Source organism: Dama dama, chromosome 9 (assembly GCF_033118175.1).
Source record: "Dama dama isolate Ldn47 chromosome 9, ASM3311817v1, whole genome shotgun sequence".
NCBI classification, from domain to species: domain Eukaryota; kingdom Metazoa; phylum Chordata; class Mammalia; order Artiodactyla; family Cervidae; genus Dama; species Dama dama.
The window spans coordinates 69,359,424-69,375,061 of record NC_083689.1 but is presented as its reverse complement, the minus strand read 5'-3'; the positions used below and the strand labels follow the sequence as shown (position 1 = coordinate 69,375,061).

Sequence of the window (15,638 nt, the reverse complement as noted above, 5' to 3'; positions counted from 1 at the left end):
TGTTGACTAATGAAAAAAAGGCAAGTAGAAGATGCTGAGGTGTAGGGTGGGGTTGAGGAGTCAGGAGAGCAAATGAAGATTAAAGACTGTATAGAGGAGGGTGAAAGGAAGGCTCTCTGCTGACATAGTACAGTGTGTGTGAGAGCAGGAAGTACCAGATGAAAAACCCCAAGACTGGACGATGAGGGCTCCCCAGTAGTGACTGGCCCTTCAGGACAAGCTGAAAGGCCAGAGAAGACACTCCCATATTCCTACTGCTCTGGATTCTGAGTTCGATAAGAAACTTTTATCCTAAAGAATAAATCAGACTCCCTGGGATTTATTTGGCCCTTACTGATAACCAGAGGAACATTTTATTGCTGAATTGTCCTCCTTCAATCCCCGTAAGAGAACAGAAGGCTGGGGTTAGAGAGAAAAATTACTGGGAAAAGGTGGAAATCGGCAATTGACTGTGGAGGTATCAATGGAGGGACGGGGGCTTCATAGAGTCCTGACATCTGAGATGGGTCTTAAAAAACAGGTAGGAGTTTGCCAAATGGTGACTTATTCTTACTGTGTATTTTCTGTTCAGGAGAACGGAGCCAAATACCATCAGAGAGAAGTCATAAAAGACATATATCTTATTTGAAATATGCTTAATGGGTGTCAGTCCCCTCAAGATCTGTAAGAGGACAAAATGAGAGAGGGGGTAAGGAAGGGCAGTTATCCTGGTGTTTTCAGAGACATTTCCCCCCTTCTACCTTTTCCCTTTCATACATAATCCTATCATGTAAATATTACATCTCTTCTTGGGCAAATAAATTCAGGCTAAGAAGAGAGGAAATGCTTGGGTCAAGGCCACACCCTGTAAGGTAGAACAATATTTAAAATACAGGTTTGATTAAAACTCTTGGCTTCTCCATCACCCTCCTATTCTGATTCCAAGAGATATGCTCAAAAAAGATAGGATGGGTTACAGGTGTGATGCCCATTACACAAGAGTGGACCAAATGGGTACTGAAATAGCAGGGCCCCAAGAGCAGCAAAAAGGGGAAAAGGAAGCAAAGATATTGAGAACTGCTAAAGATGAACTTCACTTCTGCTACATTTGTCAAGGCATTCTTTCCCATCAAGAAAGATGATCAAATGCTTAAACCAGACACCAAAAGAGCACATCTAACAAGTCCCATATTGCATTTGAAGATAGCAATGGATGGTGGTAAAGTGAGCATGTTTTAGAAACAGACTGGCTTGGGTTCAGAATTCGGTTCCTTTGGGATCCAGCTCTGGTTCCTCCTCTGAATCAGCACTCAACTTCTCGTCCATCCCTGATTCTATCTTTTGCTGGAACAATTAGTTTCCAGCAGGCTCTATCCAGCTTCACAGTGGTGCATGCTGACAGCATCTTACTCTGGGCCCTAGACACACACCTAGTGCAAGCAGCTGTCCCAGGAATTCACTGGCGATGTGGTGGGAGACCTCAGTGGGAACCCACTGGCACTCGTCAGAGTAGGACAACAGCCAATGAATAGATGTTTCCCTTGTATCCCCTAGGCTTTAAGGTTTTAAGATGCATTTCCTAAAAAGCTCCTCAGACTATCCTTCCGGCAAATTCAAACAATAAACACTACTGTGTCCAACTCGGTAACAAGTCACACACTGGTTCTCTCCTTCGCTCCTTGTTACTTTACTCCTGCTCCAAGCAGTCATTTCCCAGGAGAACCCAGGCCAAGAAACTAGCTGTATGACCTGATCAACTTATCTTACCTGTCTGAAACATAACTTTCCCCAGACATAAAATGGAATAATTATATTTTCCCAATAGTCTTAGAATTATGAACAAACATATTACACATAAAGCATTTGGCCTGGTGTTGAGCCCACGGTAAGCAGTGAATAGATGCTGCTGCTGCTAAGTCACATCAGTCGTGTCCGACTCTGTGCGACCCCATAGATGGCAGCCTACTAGGCTCCGCTGTCCCTAGGAATCTCCAGGCAAGAACACTGGAGTGGATTACCATTTCCTTCTCCAATGCATGAAAGTGAAAAGTGAAAGTGAAGTCGTTCAGTCATGTCTGACTCAGCGACCCCATGGACTGCAGCCTACCAGGCTCCTCCGTCCATGGGATTTTCCAGGCAAGAGTACTGGAGTCGGGTGCCATTGCCTTCTCTGAGTGAACAGATGACAGCTATTTTATTCCCTGGTTCCTCTGTAAAATCATTGCACATCTTATTTGGAAGCCCAGGATGTACAGCAAAGAAAGTCTCCAGCAAATGCCCAAATGCAAGCTGTTACATACCCTATTAAAAAAAAAAAAAAAAGTTTGAAGCTTATTACCCAGATACATAGGGCCCAAGTTCAGAACTCCATCATTGCAAAACTGACAAAAGTTTGAAGAAAAATTCAAATATCTGAAAGGTGAGATGGAATTGGGGGAAAATAGGATTATCTACTGCTGATGTAATACATATGTTAAATCATAAAGTAATGCCAAATAGACCAAACTTTATCACATAGCTAGCTAGCAGTTCTAAGGAAGTCTGGGGATTGGTTTCAGTCCTTGACATTGCTTCAGTAGAACGCCTAATTTCCTCTCTTCCATCCTCACCAGATTTCTTAGGAATACATTTGAATCGCCCATTGTGTTAGGAGGTTTATTTTGAGCTGAAGAAGGTGGTAGTTTTATACTATACACTGCATAAAATTATGGTAAACGAAATAAACTTATTTGGAAGAGTAAAAATGAAAATTATTTCCACAAGTTCTTAGGAAAAAAATAACAAAAATAGCAGTGAAAGAGGAGGCAAAATCCCCTGCTGTGTCAGACTGAAGACATACAGAGGAAGGAAAAAGGAATACAAAGAGAAACCTATGAGATGAAGCAACTACAACAAAACAGAAATGGCACAGAATGACCTCATCAATTTTCCAAGGGACCTAAATCTCTCTCTGTTTCAGCACATTGACCACACCCCAAAAAGTTTTGCTCCTTCCTGGAGCTTCTTTCATTTTAAACAAGCTTCTTTTGTTTTAAAACAAGCACCCAAAGCCAAAAAAAGTCCACTGGTCTATGATATTTTGCACATGAAAAAGACAAATCTGGAGAATTTCAGATTTGAAAGACAAAACCAATCAGTACAGAATTCTGTCAAGCCCCAAAGGCTAGAATTGCTATTCAGATTGTCGTCACAGAGATCAGTGTAAATTGTGAAATGAGTTGCACATTGAAAATGATGAAAAAGAAGATGATCCAGTGGACTCTTCAAATTATTATAGCCAGCCATGACACCTCATTAATTCTGCCTCTGTGAGATTTTCTCTATCAAACATTTTGTACTTTTCATAACCCTATCACCCAATACCCATGTTAATCACCTCATATTTGGAATAATATGGAGAGTTTGTAATAAAACTCCCTTGAACACCATTTTTCTTTCCATCCACTAAAATTCATCAGAAATTCCTGTGTCATATTATCCTTGCCCAATACCTGTAGAATAGAGTTCTTGGGTGATAAAGGGATGTAATGAAGGTAAGATCTGATGAAATACAGGAGACGGGCCATCTCATCCTAACTTTGCTATCTACACCCTGCTGAAATTTTCTATAAGCCCTGCTGAAATTTTCTACAAGCCAGTCTGTTGAAATTCATTTATGAAATTAATAAAAGGGAAGGAGGGACATTACAACCATATATAATTTTACAACTGAAGAGGCATTTCATACCACTGCAGGTGGACAGGAAGGTTGAGAAAGGAAGAGTGCTTAGACAACAGTTTCAATGATTTTTTCTTTTAATTTCAGTGTAATTAATATAAGATTTGATTAGTTTCAGGTGTCCAACATAATGGTTTGATATTCACTGATGAATATTTTTAAGAAGTCTATCAGTTAATAACAATTTAAACTCCCTAGGACAGATAATTACTGAATGTCCTTCAGCTGCAATTCTCTGTGATGGTATTACTATGTAACGCAATTTGATGTAGCTTGGAAGAGCCCCCCAATACATGTCCCCAAATCTGTGGGATCATCTATGGAATCGATTTGAAATGATCCAGATAACCTACTGGAGAGTTCTTGTACTTCACAGTGTTCCACCACATTAAAAATAAATTTCTCCTGCCCCTAGATGTCTATTTCTTACCAATTATTTAACAGCAATTTATGCATTGTTCTTCTACTACCACCTGGAAGAGCACAAATTTATACTCCAATTCCCACATTTTAACACTACTCTCTGAAAAGAGCTTTATTTCAACTCAAGGGTCCAATTCATTAACATTCATGCAAGGGTTCATTTTTAGATCTTTCCCTCCCAGCCTTAAGGCAGACACTAAAACTATGTGGATCCTTATTTCATGGGATGCCAGTTCTATTCTAAGAATTTCAATACATCCTTTAGCTAGCCCTATTGCTTTTCTCTGGTCTACAACAGCAGGTAGGCAGGGCAGGGGTATAAGATACAGCTGTGAAGACCTGTACTCTACTAAAGATAACATGCGTGGTGCTGGCTTCCTCCAGCCTCAACCGACAGATAAGACAACTTTCCTGGCAAATAACGTGCTTGTACTTCATCCATTGTATACGCTGAAAACAACAAGTTCACATACTAGCAGATGTGAGAAAGCCATGTCTCTAGATTTGCTATTCTGGGGCAAGATTTGATTTAACCTTCCAGGGTCAAACCTGAGAACAAGTTAAATCCTGAAAGAAATCAGGAAGCAAGCAGGACATAACAGATTTCATTAACCCTAGTTACAGTGTCATTTTCTTTCCAGTTATGTTTTTTGTTGTTTAATTTTGGATTTTTAAAATAAAATTCAGGGTCTTCAGCTAAAGGTAATGCTTATGCTCTCTTGGCATTGAAGAACAAGAATTTAGGCATAGCCTCTATTGTTTGTAACAACATGGATGAACTCTTGGACAATTTTAGCAAGAAAAGGTGCTTTCTTTGCAGAAGTTACAGTTCGTTTAGACACATTTTTATAGGATACTTTATTTTCTACTGACAATAATCACACAGATATAAAATGTGCTTACAAGACTAGTGTTTTGGTTTAGATGAGGATGAAGTTGTGAAATGACCAATTTTAAATCAATTCACCTGAGAGCCCAGGTGTAGAGCAGAGACATAGCAAGCCAGCTGACCCAGTGTAGGAAATGGCCATGTTAGACTGAGGGCCCATACAGAGTAAACCCGCATCTCAGTGGCCCTATCTTATGGTTTTGTTTTGCTTCCAAAAAAAAAAAAAAACTGACATCAATTTTCTGTTACACCACTTAAATGCATTTAATCAAAATTCACATGCCCTATTTTTATTTTTTGGGCTTCCCTCAGGGCTCAGAAGGTAAAGCATCTGTCTGCAATGTGGGAGGCCTGGGTTCGATCCCTGGGTCAGGAAGATCCCCTGGAGAAGGAAAAGGCAACTCACTCCAGTATTCTTGCCTGGAGAATCCCATGGACGGAGAAGCCTGTGTCCATGGGGTCACAAAGAGTCGGACACGACTAAGCGACTTCATTTTCACTATTTTTATTTTTTAGTACAAAAAAATGTTTTTTCCCAGTCTATACTTACAACATCCAGGGCAATTATTCTCTAACATGAGTTTCCACTTTACACAGGATTTTATCCACTAACTCAGGAGCATCGTCGGAGAATGCATGACCTGAGCAGCTTTGTGACAACCATATAGATAACTGATAGTTTGAGAACATTTCAGCACTCCTTTGGGGAAAAGAGTCAAGCCTGAAGTCCATTAACAGCTAAAAAGGAGAAAGCAAAAGATAAAAAGGTAACGAAGTGGGAAACCCTTCAAAGATTGGTTTAAATGGCTGGCGTGAATATTTTATTTTCTACTGGCAATAACCACAAGAATAACTTCTATTTATTGCATATGTACTCTTCCTAGGCATTGCACTTTTAAGCCTCTGAAGTGGCCTTGTTGTTTCTTTGTTTTACAAATGGGGAAATACAGGCTTAAAGAAGGCAAACCACTTTGTCAATGTTTCCGAGCAGCTAAGGGGAAGAGCTAGGATTTGCACCCAAATTTTGTTATGTCCAAAGGCTATGTGGCTTAAAATCATTAGTCATTTACCTTGCACTTGTCACAGAGCCACTGGCAAACCACACATAGGAAGAAGGCCAAATGCAGGTGGTGCTCGAATCTTGCAGGATCTAATGCTTGCTGTGAGCAGGGATTTCTGAGGCACTTTTTCTGACAAAAGTTTAAAATAGCTTGACTCAGGATGTCCCTGACTTTTATCCCACACCTCTCAAGCCCTTAGTTCTAAGGCTGCATGGTTGCAAAAGACCACATAGCCTCTTCTCACAGTGTAACTTTCCTTCAGCAGAGGAGGAAGCTAAAGAAATGTGCCACCCACTTCCTGGTTTCTGTCTCTTTACTGGAAAACTAGCTTAATTCATTTCACCTGTGTTCCTCTAGGTGGGGCTTGGTTTTGCTTGTCAAGCCTAAACACTTTCAGCTGGGCCAGTAATTTGTGGCCTCTCCAGAAAATAACAACTTAACAACAGGTACTGATTTTAAAAATAACACATAGACTTGTAGAAATTTAGAAACTATGGGACAGCAAAAAGAAGAAAATAAAAATGACAAATAACTACCATTAAATTTTGTAGAACAGACTTCTAGTCTTTTTTTTTTCTATGCATGGGCAATAGATATTTACAAAATAATTTTTCTCATGGAAAATTTCAAAAAGATACAAAAGTAGGCAGACTATTGTAAAAACTCCAATGCACCCATAACCCCACACAATTAATAATTTGTGACTAAACTTATTTTTCATCCATATTCCAACCCAGGTACCCCCTTACTCCAGGTTATTTTGAAGCCATCCTAGACACCAGAACATTTCAACTGGAAAAAGTTCATTATGTACTTTTATAAAATAAATGAGCTTTTCATTGGTTGTGATCTAATACCATTATTTCACCTGCAAGTTTAACAATAGTTCATATCATTTAACAATAGTTCATATCAAAGTGGAAGTACAAACACTAAATATGGGCAGTTCATATAATACACCCATATTTAGTGTTCATATTTCCACCTTCTCATGAATCTTTCCTTGGTTAATTGTTTGAATCAGGATAAAATTTAGGTCTACATATTGCTATGAGTTGGCTTGTCTCCTGTATCTTACCTCCTCAAAGTGTAGTCAGGATGCAGCACCCTGGGCTCCCCTGGGAGCTTGTTAGATATGCAGAACCTCAGCCAATCCCCACCCTACCCAGACCACCTCGGGCAGAAACTGCGTCATAACCAGATATCAGGTGATTCATATGCCTAGTAATTAAAGTCTGAAGCTCAATGTTTTTAAGTCTCTTTTAATCTAAGTTTCTCTCTCTTCAGCTTTTTTTCCACGTCTTTTTAAAAAAATCTACATTGTCTTCTCAAGTTTTTCACAGTGTGGCTAATGCTAATTGTATCCTCATGGTAATGTATAACACTACTTTTAATATAAAATGGAATTATATCTAAAGGCCTGATCAGAAGCAGGTTCATTTTCTGGGAAGGGCTTACATCACTTGGTCTTTCAAACCTAGAAGGCTGAGCACTGAAGAACTGATGCTTTCCAACTGTAGTGCTAGAGAAGACTCTTGAGAGTCCCTTGGACAGCAAGAAGATCCAACCAGGCGATCATAAAGGAAATCAACCCTGAATATTCATTGGAAGGACTGATGCTGAAATAGAAACTCTAATACTTTGAACACCTATGCGAAGAACGGACTTATTAGAAAAAACCCTGATGCTGGGTAAGACTGAAGGCAAAAGGAGGATGAAGCAGAGGGTGAGATGGTTGGATGGCATCACTGACTCAATGTACATGAATTTGAGCAAATTCCAGGGGGTAGTGGAGGACAAAGGAGCCTGACATGCTATCCATGGTGTCAAAACAGAGTCAGACACCATTAGTGACTGGACAACAACAATAACAACTGTTTCAAACCCACTTGGTTATAAGCTAGTTTCCTCCCTATTGATAAAACTGCTTTGACCACCTCTTACACTATGTAGGTATCAATCATCGCATTCCATGGATACTGCAATAAGAATACTCTTAAAGCCACTTTCAGAGAAAGACCGATTGATAGAACTAAAATGAATACTTGCTGTGGAACATAGCCTAACCTCAACTTTGTTACTCATTTTGATGAGTCTAGTCCACGTTGTCATTTATAGAAGTAAAATGTTAAGAGTAAGTGATTTATACACTTTATTCTGATTTTGAAAAAGAATTTAATTCTAATGAACTTCGTATGCTTTAGTGTTCTCTAAATTCTTATGAGTCAGAGTTGATATTCTACCTATTAATTTTTTATGCCACTAAGCATCTAATACCATGCTTTACTTTTATTACCTGTATGCTGAATTAACTTTTCAGACTCCCTCTGGGTTGTTGAACTAGAGTGTATAGTTCTGACTCTTCAATTCATGCCCAGCTGAAGTCTTATGAGTATTTACTGAATGCTTCTTATTTACAAGTCATCATGCTTGTTTAAATCTGACTGCTAGATAAATTCGGTTTTTTAGGGAAGTGCCCTGTAAAATATAGTCTAAACATGGTCCCCTGAAACATCCTTTCTTTACCATCTAACAATAGTAAAGGTATGAGAGCGATGTATTCCTTTAAACTGGGCCACTGTAACAGGTTGAATACAGGTGACGATCTTAAGATCCATATTTATCTATAAGAGATTTCTCTCTAACATAATTTCTAATTATGCCCCTGTTCTCAATGGGATGCCCGCAGCATTAACTGGAGGTGAAGACTGCATAAAATTCAGAGCTTCTGATAAACATGTTCTTAGTTTTCTCTGACGTCATCTTGAAGAGACCCAATTTAGAAGTGTCCTGCCTAGAGGTCAAAGACAACAGTCACACTTTAACAAGGAACCACGGTTAAAACACATCTCTGCAGGTTCTATCACGCACTAACTTACTTTGTCCTTTAAAAGAAAAGAAAGAAAGAAAAAAAGAACTAGCCTAAGGGCTGAATCCATCTAGGGGAGGAAAACAGATACCTGGAGCCTGACACTGCTACAGGCAAAGCACTAGAGGAAGGTTTTTCTCACTTATCACCGGAAGGCAAACATCTTGTAACTCCTTTGAGCACAGAACTCTTGTTTTAAATTATTCTTGACTCCTTTTCACATCCAGTGGGGAAGTGGGCTGAGTGGTTGAAATAGCTTCATTTTGAAACATATTTATGGAAAAAAACAAAAAACACACAAATAACAAGCACGTTGCCCAGAGTTTTCAAGTTTAAACTATATTTGAGGCAAAAGGATCTAGCCCAGCTACACATTTTGATTACATTTGAAGAGAAAGAAGATTCGAGTATCCCTCGTTGTGCATTTATAACACAATATAGAATCACATACACTGAAGATCAGAATAATTTGAGAGTTATTTTTTGCTTGAGAAACAGAAATACTATTTGGAAATTGCAAAAGTCAAAAGAAATGGAATTGTGAATATAGGTAAATATAAGAAAAAGAAAGGCCTTTGGAAATTCATGAATGCCATGGTCAAATAAATACAGAGGTTTACTAAAAAGTGTGAGATATTCCACCACAGAAAATCCTTGTTTACCTAGAATCCAAACATCCAGATGTCTGGAGCTGCACTTTACTTTTGTGAGAAAGAGTTAACAGGATGATTAGGTTATGACCCTGTACATTTCAAAGCCACCAGAACTTCTAAAAGCTCTAGACTTATATTTCCAATTGCTTCCTTGACATCTTTCCCCAGATACATCAAAGGCATCTGGAATTTAGCTTTGTCAAACTGAAGACCTGATTTCCCCTTGCAAACTGCATAGTTTTCACTCTTGCCTCATCTCAGCAAAGGGCCCCAAAGTTTACCAAGAAAGTTAAGTCAGAAACCCAGGAGTCAGGCCAGCTTCATGGGCATGTGTCCAGCAGAGTCACATAGAACATGCACTCAGAAAGGTCCTGCACTTAAACTTTAATGCTTTGTGGTTGCCGTCTTGAATTTCTTTAATTGGTCTCCTAATTTGTGTTTTATAAGTGGAACCTGATGGAACAGTGAAGCACCCCAAAAGCTTGGAGCTTCGACTCACATGAGCTGCTGCCTCCTGCCACCTCCCTCCCTCCCAAGAAAGGTTGTCAGTCTCTTGTCTCCTGTCCTGTGGCATCCTGAGTCATCCCTAGATGCCCCCTTCCTGTTACTGCCATGTTGCCCTCTACCCTTGACGGTGACCAGATCATGTTGGTGGCCAGAAGAGGCACTGAGTTTTGCAGTGGGGACCTGAGCACAGGTCCATGGATCGTCACAGGTAAGCACATTGAGCCTGTGTTGTTTCAACAGGGAATACTATTGACCATCACAGCCTTGGGCTGGCAGTGCCATCATGTATGTGAGGGCTAACTGGTGGGGGAAGCCTCTTTCCCAACTCCCATCCAGGTACCAAATACATCCTCGCGCAGAGGCTACAATACCTTGGGGGTTGCCTGTTTCCTATGGTTGAAGCAGCAGGCCTATGGAAGCGGGGGATTAACTTCCCAGTATAGGGCACAACACATCCATCTGTCCCATTGTTGGCAAGACAGTAAACCCAGAAGTTAGCTTGACTATGCCCATACTGAGTTATGGGACAGAAACCAGGGGTACCTGTGAGGGTCTGGACTTTGTCCTGTAAGTATCCTGATGCCCAAGGGAGAACAGCATTAAAAAGCAAATAAAAACATCATGACAGATGGAAAAAAAGACCATGGATGAGAAGAAACAGTTTTATATTTTTAGTGACACTTTTTTCCTGTTCTTTGAACAAGGAACCCACATTTTCATTTTTCACTGGGCCCTACATGTTACACACCCAGCCCTACCAGGAGACATCATTTGGACGTCTGTATTTTCTGCCTACAAACTCTGATATTTCCACTGCCAAAGTAGACTCTGTGTTCACATCTCTCCACCACACATCTCTTCCCTCCACTACTTTATCAACCTTCCATCAAGGCCTGGCCTCTACAGTCTCTTCACAACACCCAGAATAATCTTTCGAAAAAAAAATTTTTTTTAATACAGTTTTATTTTTTATTTATTTTTTTCCATTTATTTTTATTAGAATAATCTTTTGAAAAATTGAAGTCACTTTAAAAACTGAAAATCTCCCCATCATACTTAGAATACTGTTTGAAGTTTTGAGGGCAGGGCTGGCTGCTTCCATTCTACAGGCCCTTCCTTATACAGAGCTTTCCAGATATCCTTCCTAAGTCTTACTCCTACACTATGCTGTTTCCTTCATGTGGCATATGTTGATTTATGCATTTGCTTCTTTATTTTTCACCTGTTTTCTATCTGCCTCCTACTCTCATCTGCAGACTTCATGAGGACAAGTTTGTTTTCTCAGCCAATCTCTATCTGGAGCCTGGTACAGTGCTTGAACACAGGACTTGACAGTTGTCTATTAATTTAATAAATATCCATTACAGTTATAGCATCTGGTCTATTATACATCAATTTGGGGACTTTAGAAGTGGGAAACCTGGATATATTGTGAGTAGGTATCAAGCTTACCACAAAGCAGGCAACTCCTGTATCTCCTCATGTGGTCAAGTACAAATTTGCATATTAATTTTTAAGTTTCAACCCAATCATTGAAATGTTGATTAGGGTATTTATGAATCTTATTTTCATGGAAGAATGGAAATTCTGTATTACTTTGGAAAGAGTACATTAAATTTTAAGTTGATTTAAAAACTATCTAGAGAAATAAACTCAAAATTCAGCAAGTTTTCTCTCTCCCTCCCTCCCTTTTTCCCATCTTTCCTTGTGTTTCCAGAAAACTCATCCTTCAAATTTCATTAAAAGTTTAATAAGGCAAATAAAATTATCTTTTAGGTAAAATGTCCAGTATTTATTTCAGTTATTATTTTAATTTCTGGTAAAGGTCTATGTGATAGGCTGAAAATACAGAGTACATTGTGCTAAATGCCAGGCTGTATAATTCACAAGCTAGAATCAAGATTGCCAGGAGAAATATCAATAACCTCAGATATACAGATGATACCACTACAAAGGCAGAAACAGAAGAGGAACTAAAGAGCCTCTTGATGAGGGTGAAAGAGGAGAGTGAAAATGCTAATTTTCACAAAAGCTTAAAACTCAACATTCATAAAACTAAAATTATGGCATCCAGTCCAATTAATTCATGGCAAACAGAAAGGGAAAAAGTGGAAGCAGTGACAGATTCTACTTTCTTGACCTCCAAAATCATTGGGGATGGTGACTGCAGCCATAAAGTGATAAGATACTTGCCCCTTGGAAGGAAAGCTATCACAAACCTAGACAGCATATTCAAAATCGGAGACCTCCCTTTGCCAACAAAAGTCTAGATAGTAAAAGCTATGGTTTTTCCAGTAGTCATATATGGATATGAGAGTTGGACCATAAAGAAAGCTGAGTGCTGAAGAACTGAAGTTTTTAAATTGTGGTGCTGGAGAAGATAGAAGACTCTTGAGAGTCCCTTGGGCTGCAAGGGGTCAAACCAGTCTATCCTAAAGGAAATCAACCCTGAATTTTCATGGGAAGGACTGATGCTGAAGCTGAAGCTCTAATACTTTGGCCACCTGATGCAAAGTGCTGACTCATTGGAAAACACCCTGATGCTGGGAAAGATTGAGGTCAGGAGAAGGGGGCCACAGAGGATGAGGAGGTTGGATGGCATCATCAAGTCAATGGATATGGGTTTGAGCAAGCTCCAGGAGATAGTGAAGGACAGGGTAACCTGGCATGCTGTAGTCCATGGGGTCACAAAGAGTCACACACAACTTAGCAACTGAACAATAAAAGATGTCCACATCCCAATCCCTGGGATTGTGAAGATTTCACCTCACATGACAACAGGTTCTTTGCAAAGTGACTAAGTGAAAGATCTTATGATGCTGAGATTCACCTGGATTATACAGTTTGGACCAGTGTAATCAAACTGATCCTTATAAGAGTGAAGCAAGAAGGTCAGAAACAGAGAGATCGGAAAATGCTACCTTGCTGTTTTTAAAGACAGAGGATGGGGACGGGAGACAAAGAATGCAGGTAACCTCTAGAAGTTAGCCAACACAAGGAAATGGGTTCTCCCCCAGAGGAACACAGCCCGCTGACAATCTTAGGACATCTGCCTTGCAGAACCATAGGATAGTACATCTGGATTCCTTCAACCACCAGATCTGTGGTCTTTGTTGCAGCAGCCATAGAAACTAACATGGCTTATGGTTAAAGACATTTATATAGTTTATGTGTTTATATAGTGTACAGCAGAAGCATAGGTGAAAAAAAAGCCTTAGTATATGATCTACCCTGCTATTTCCTAAACTTGTCTAGGGATCAGAGTCTTGCGGGGAATTTGTTGTAAACACGACATCCAGCACTCCTTCCTTAGACACAGTGGTCAAGAATTCTGGTCCCATACAGGAAATGAAGTTCATGAAAATGAAATGATGTTTCTAAGGCTGTAAAAATAGTCAACAGCCTGTCAAGAGCAAAACTCTAACCGTCAACCTGCAGTACTGAGATTACTGTTCCACACTGAGATTTTATACTGACCATGAAAGGATCTTACAAACAACTTATAGAGAGTAGAGCATAATTTTGTTTCATGAAAGATTAACATATTTCAACAAATTGAATCATACATAAAAGTGGGAGGGGGATTTAAGCTAGATTAAAGAGTCTTAAGGATTTATTTAGAAGTGAATGTTTGTGTCCCCTCCAAATTCATATATTGAAGCCCTAACCCCCGGGGGACAGTATTTAGAGATGGGCCCTCTAAAGAAGGTTTAATGGTATAGTAATGATGAGGTTAGGGTCTTTATAAAAAGAGACACAGCAAGCTGTGCCTGAGCTCTCTCTCGGTACATATACACAATGGAATGGCCATGTGAACACACAGTGAAAAAGTGGTCATCTACAAGCCAGGAAGAAAGGTCTTACCAGAAACTGATCCTGCTGGACCTTGATGTGGGACTTCCAGCTTCCAGACCTGTGAGAAAATAAATTCCTGTTGTTTAAGCCATCCAGTCTGTGGTATTTTGTTATGTCAGCCTGAGCTGAATAACACAGGACCAAAAAACCAGATGCTTGTGTGGTCCTGAATTGAATACTGATTTAAGAAAACCAGCCTTAAAGGGCTTATTTGATTCAATTGGGGAAATTTGAATGAGGTCCGGGTATTAGATTAGATGAAAACATATTGAAATGGAAAAGTGAAGCTTATGAACTGAAAATACACAGATTACAAAATAATATGTATAGTATTATGCCATGTTGTAAAAAATACAAAACTGTGTGTATGCATATGTGGGTATATATATATATATTTATAAATTAAAATTTTCTACTATATATTTGTATTGAAAGTGAAAGTATTAGTCACTCAGTCATGTCTGACTCTTTGCAAACTCATGGACTATGTAGCCTGCCAGACTCCTCCATCCATGGGATTCTCCAGGCAAGAAAAGAATACTGGAGTGGATATCCATTCCCTTCTCCAGGGGATCTTCCAAAGTCAGGGATCAAACGCGGGTCTCCTGCATGGTAGGCAGATTCTTTACAATCTGAGCCACAGGGAAGCCCCATATATATTTATTACTTCCACACAAAATTAAATATCATTTTAAAAAACTGATACCAAGTCCTTCTCTAGGAAAATCCTGTCAATTTATGGAATGTTTTTATTTTCTTCACACCTTACACTGAACCATTTGCATTATCCCATCTTTCTCCCAGTGTACCAGTCACAATTATGATCAAATAGCTGTCAGTAAGGAAAGCTTCTAATAGATACCCTGCCTCATAAAAAATGAAAAGCAACAAGCATCATCTCTCTACTGGGTCCAAGCCTCCATTCATTTATAGTTGAGGTAACTCAAGATTCAATCTAATTCAAATAAGATTTGTTGAGTGAATTAATCCATCCCCTCCAAGAAAGTATTCTCAAACATTAAAAAGGTATGTAATGCCATCTTCTGTTCTAGTAGGAAAGTATTAGGAACCCATCAGACATGGCAGTAGAGGGATATAACTGAAATATAAAATTTTAATTCTATTCAATTCAACAGCCTTTACTGAGTATTGAATGTGTTCACAGCCCTAGGCTAGAACACTCTACTCCCTCTTACTGGAAATGTTTTATTCTTTCTTCCTTACTTATCTGAATTTCACCTCTTTGTAAAGACCTACTTTCAGTTTCTCCAAGAAGCCTGATCTGACTTCTCTAGGCCAGAGCAGCTATTCTCTTTGTCTGAAAATGCAGGATGCATAACGTCTCTTTGAGCACATAAGAACCTTCAGCCCTCAGTTATTTCAGTTCAGTTCAGTTCAGTTGCTCAGTCGTGTCTGACTCTTTGCATCCCCATGAACCGCAGCACACCAGGCCTCCCTGTCCATTACCCACTCCCGGAGTCCACTCAAACCCATGTCCATCGAGTCAGTGATGCAATCCAACCACCTCATCCTCTGTCGTCTCCTTCTCCTCCTGCCTTCAGTCTTTGCCAGCATTAGGGTCTTTTCAAATGAGTCAGCTCTTCTCATCAGGTGGCCAAAATATCAGAGTTTCAGCTTCAACATCAGTTCCTCCAATGAACACCCAGTTATTTAACTCTCTGTT

The 15,638-nt window shown here is 39.5% G+C and overlaps 1 protein-coding gene across 1 annotated transcript in view; it reads right to left on the bottom strand.

The window, feature by feature from the left end:
* Window positions 1-14,007, bottom strand: part of SGCD (sarcoglycan delta) — a 660,276-nt gene extending 646,269 nt beyond the window's left edge. The window contains exon 1 of the mRNA XM_061151820.1: window positions 13,964-14,007. The gene's annotated coding sequence lies outside the window, so the exon portion shown is untranslated. The remainder of the gene's footprint in view (window positions 1-13,963) is intronic.
* Between the last annotated feature and the right edge of the window lie 1,631 nt (window positions 14,008-15,638).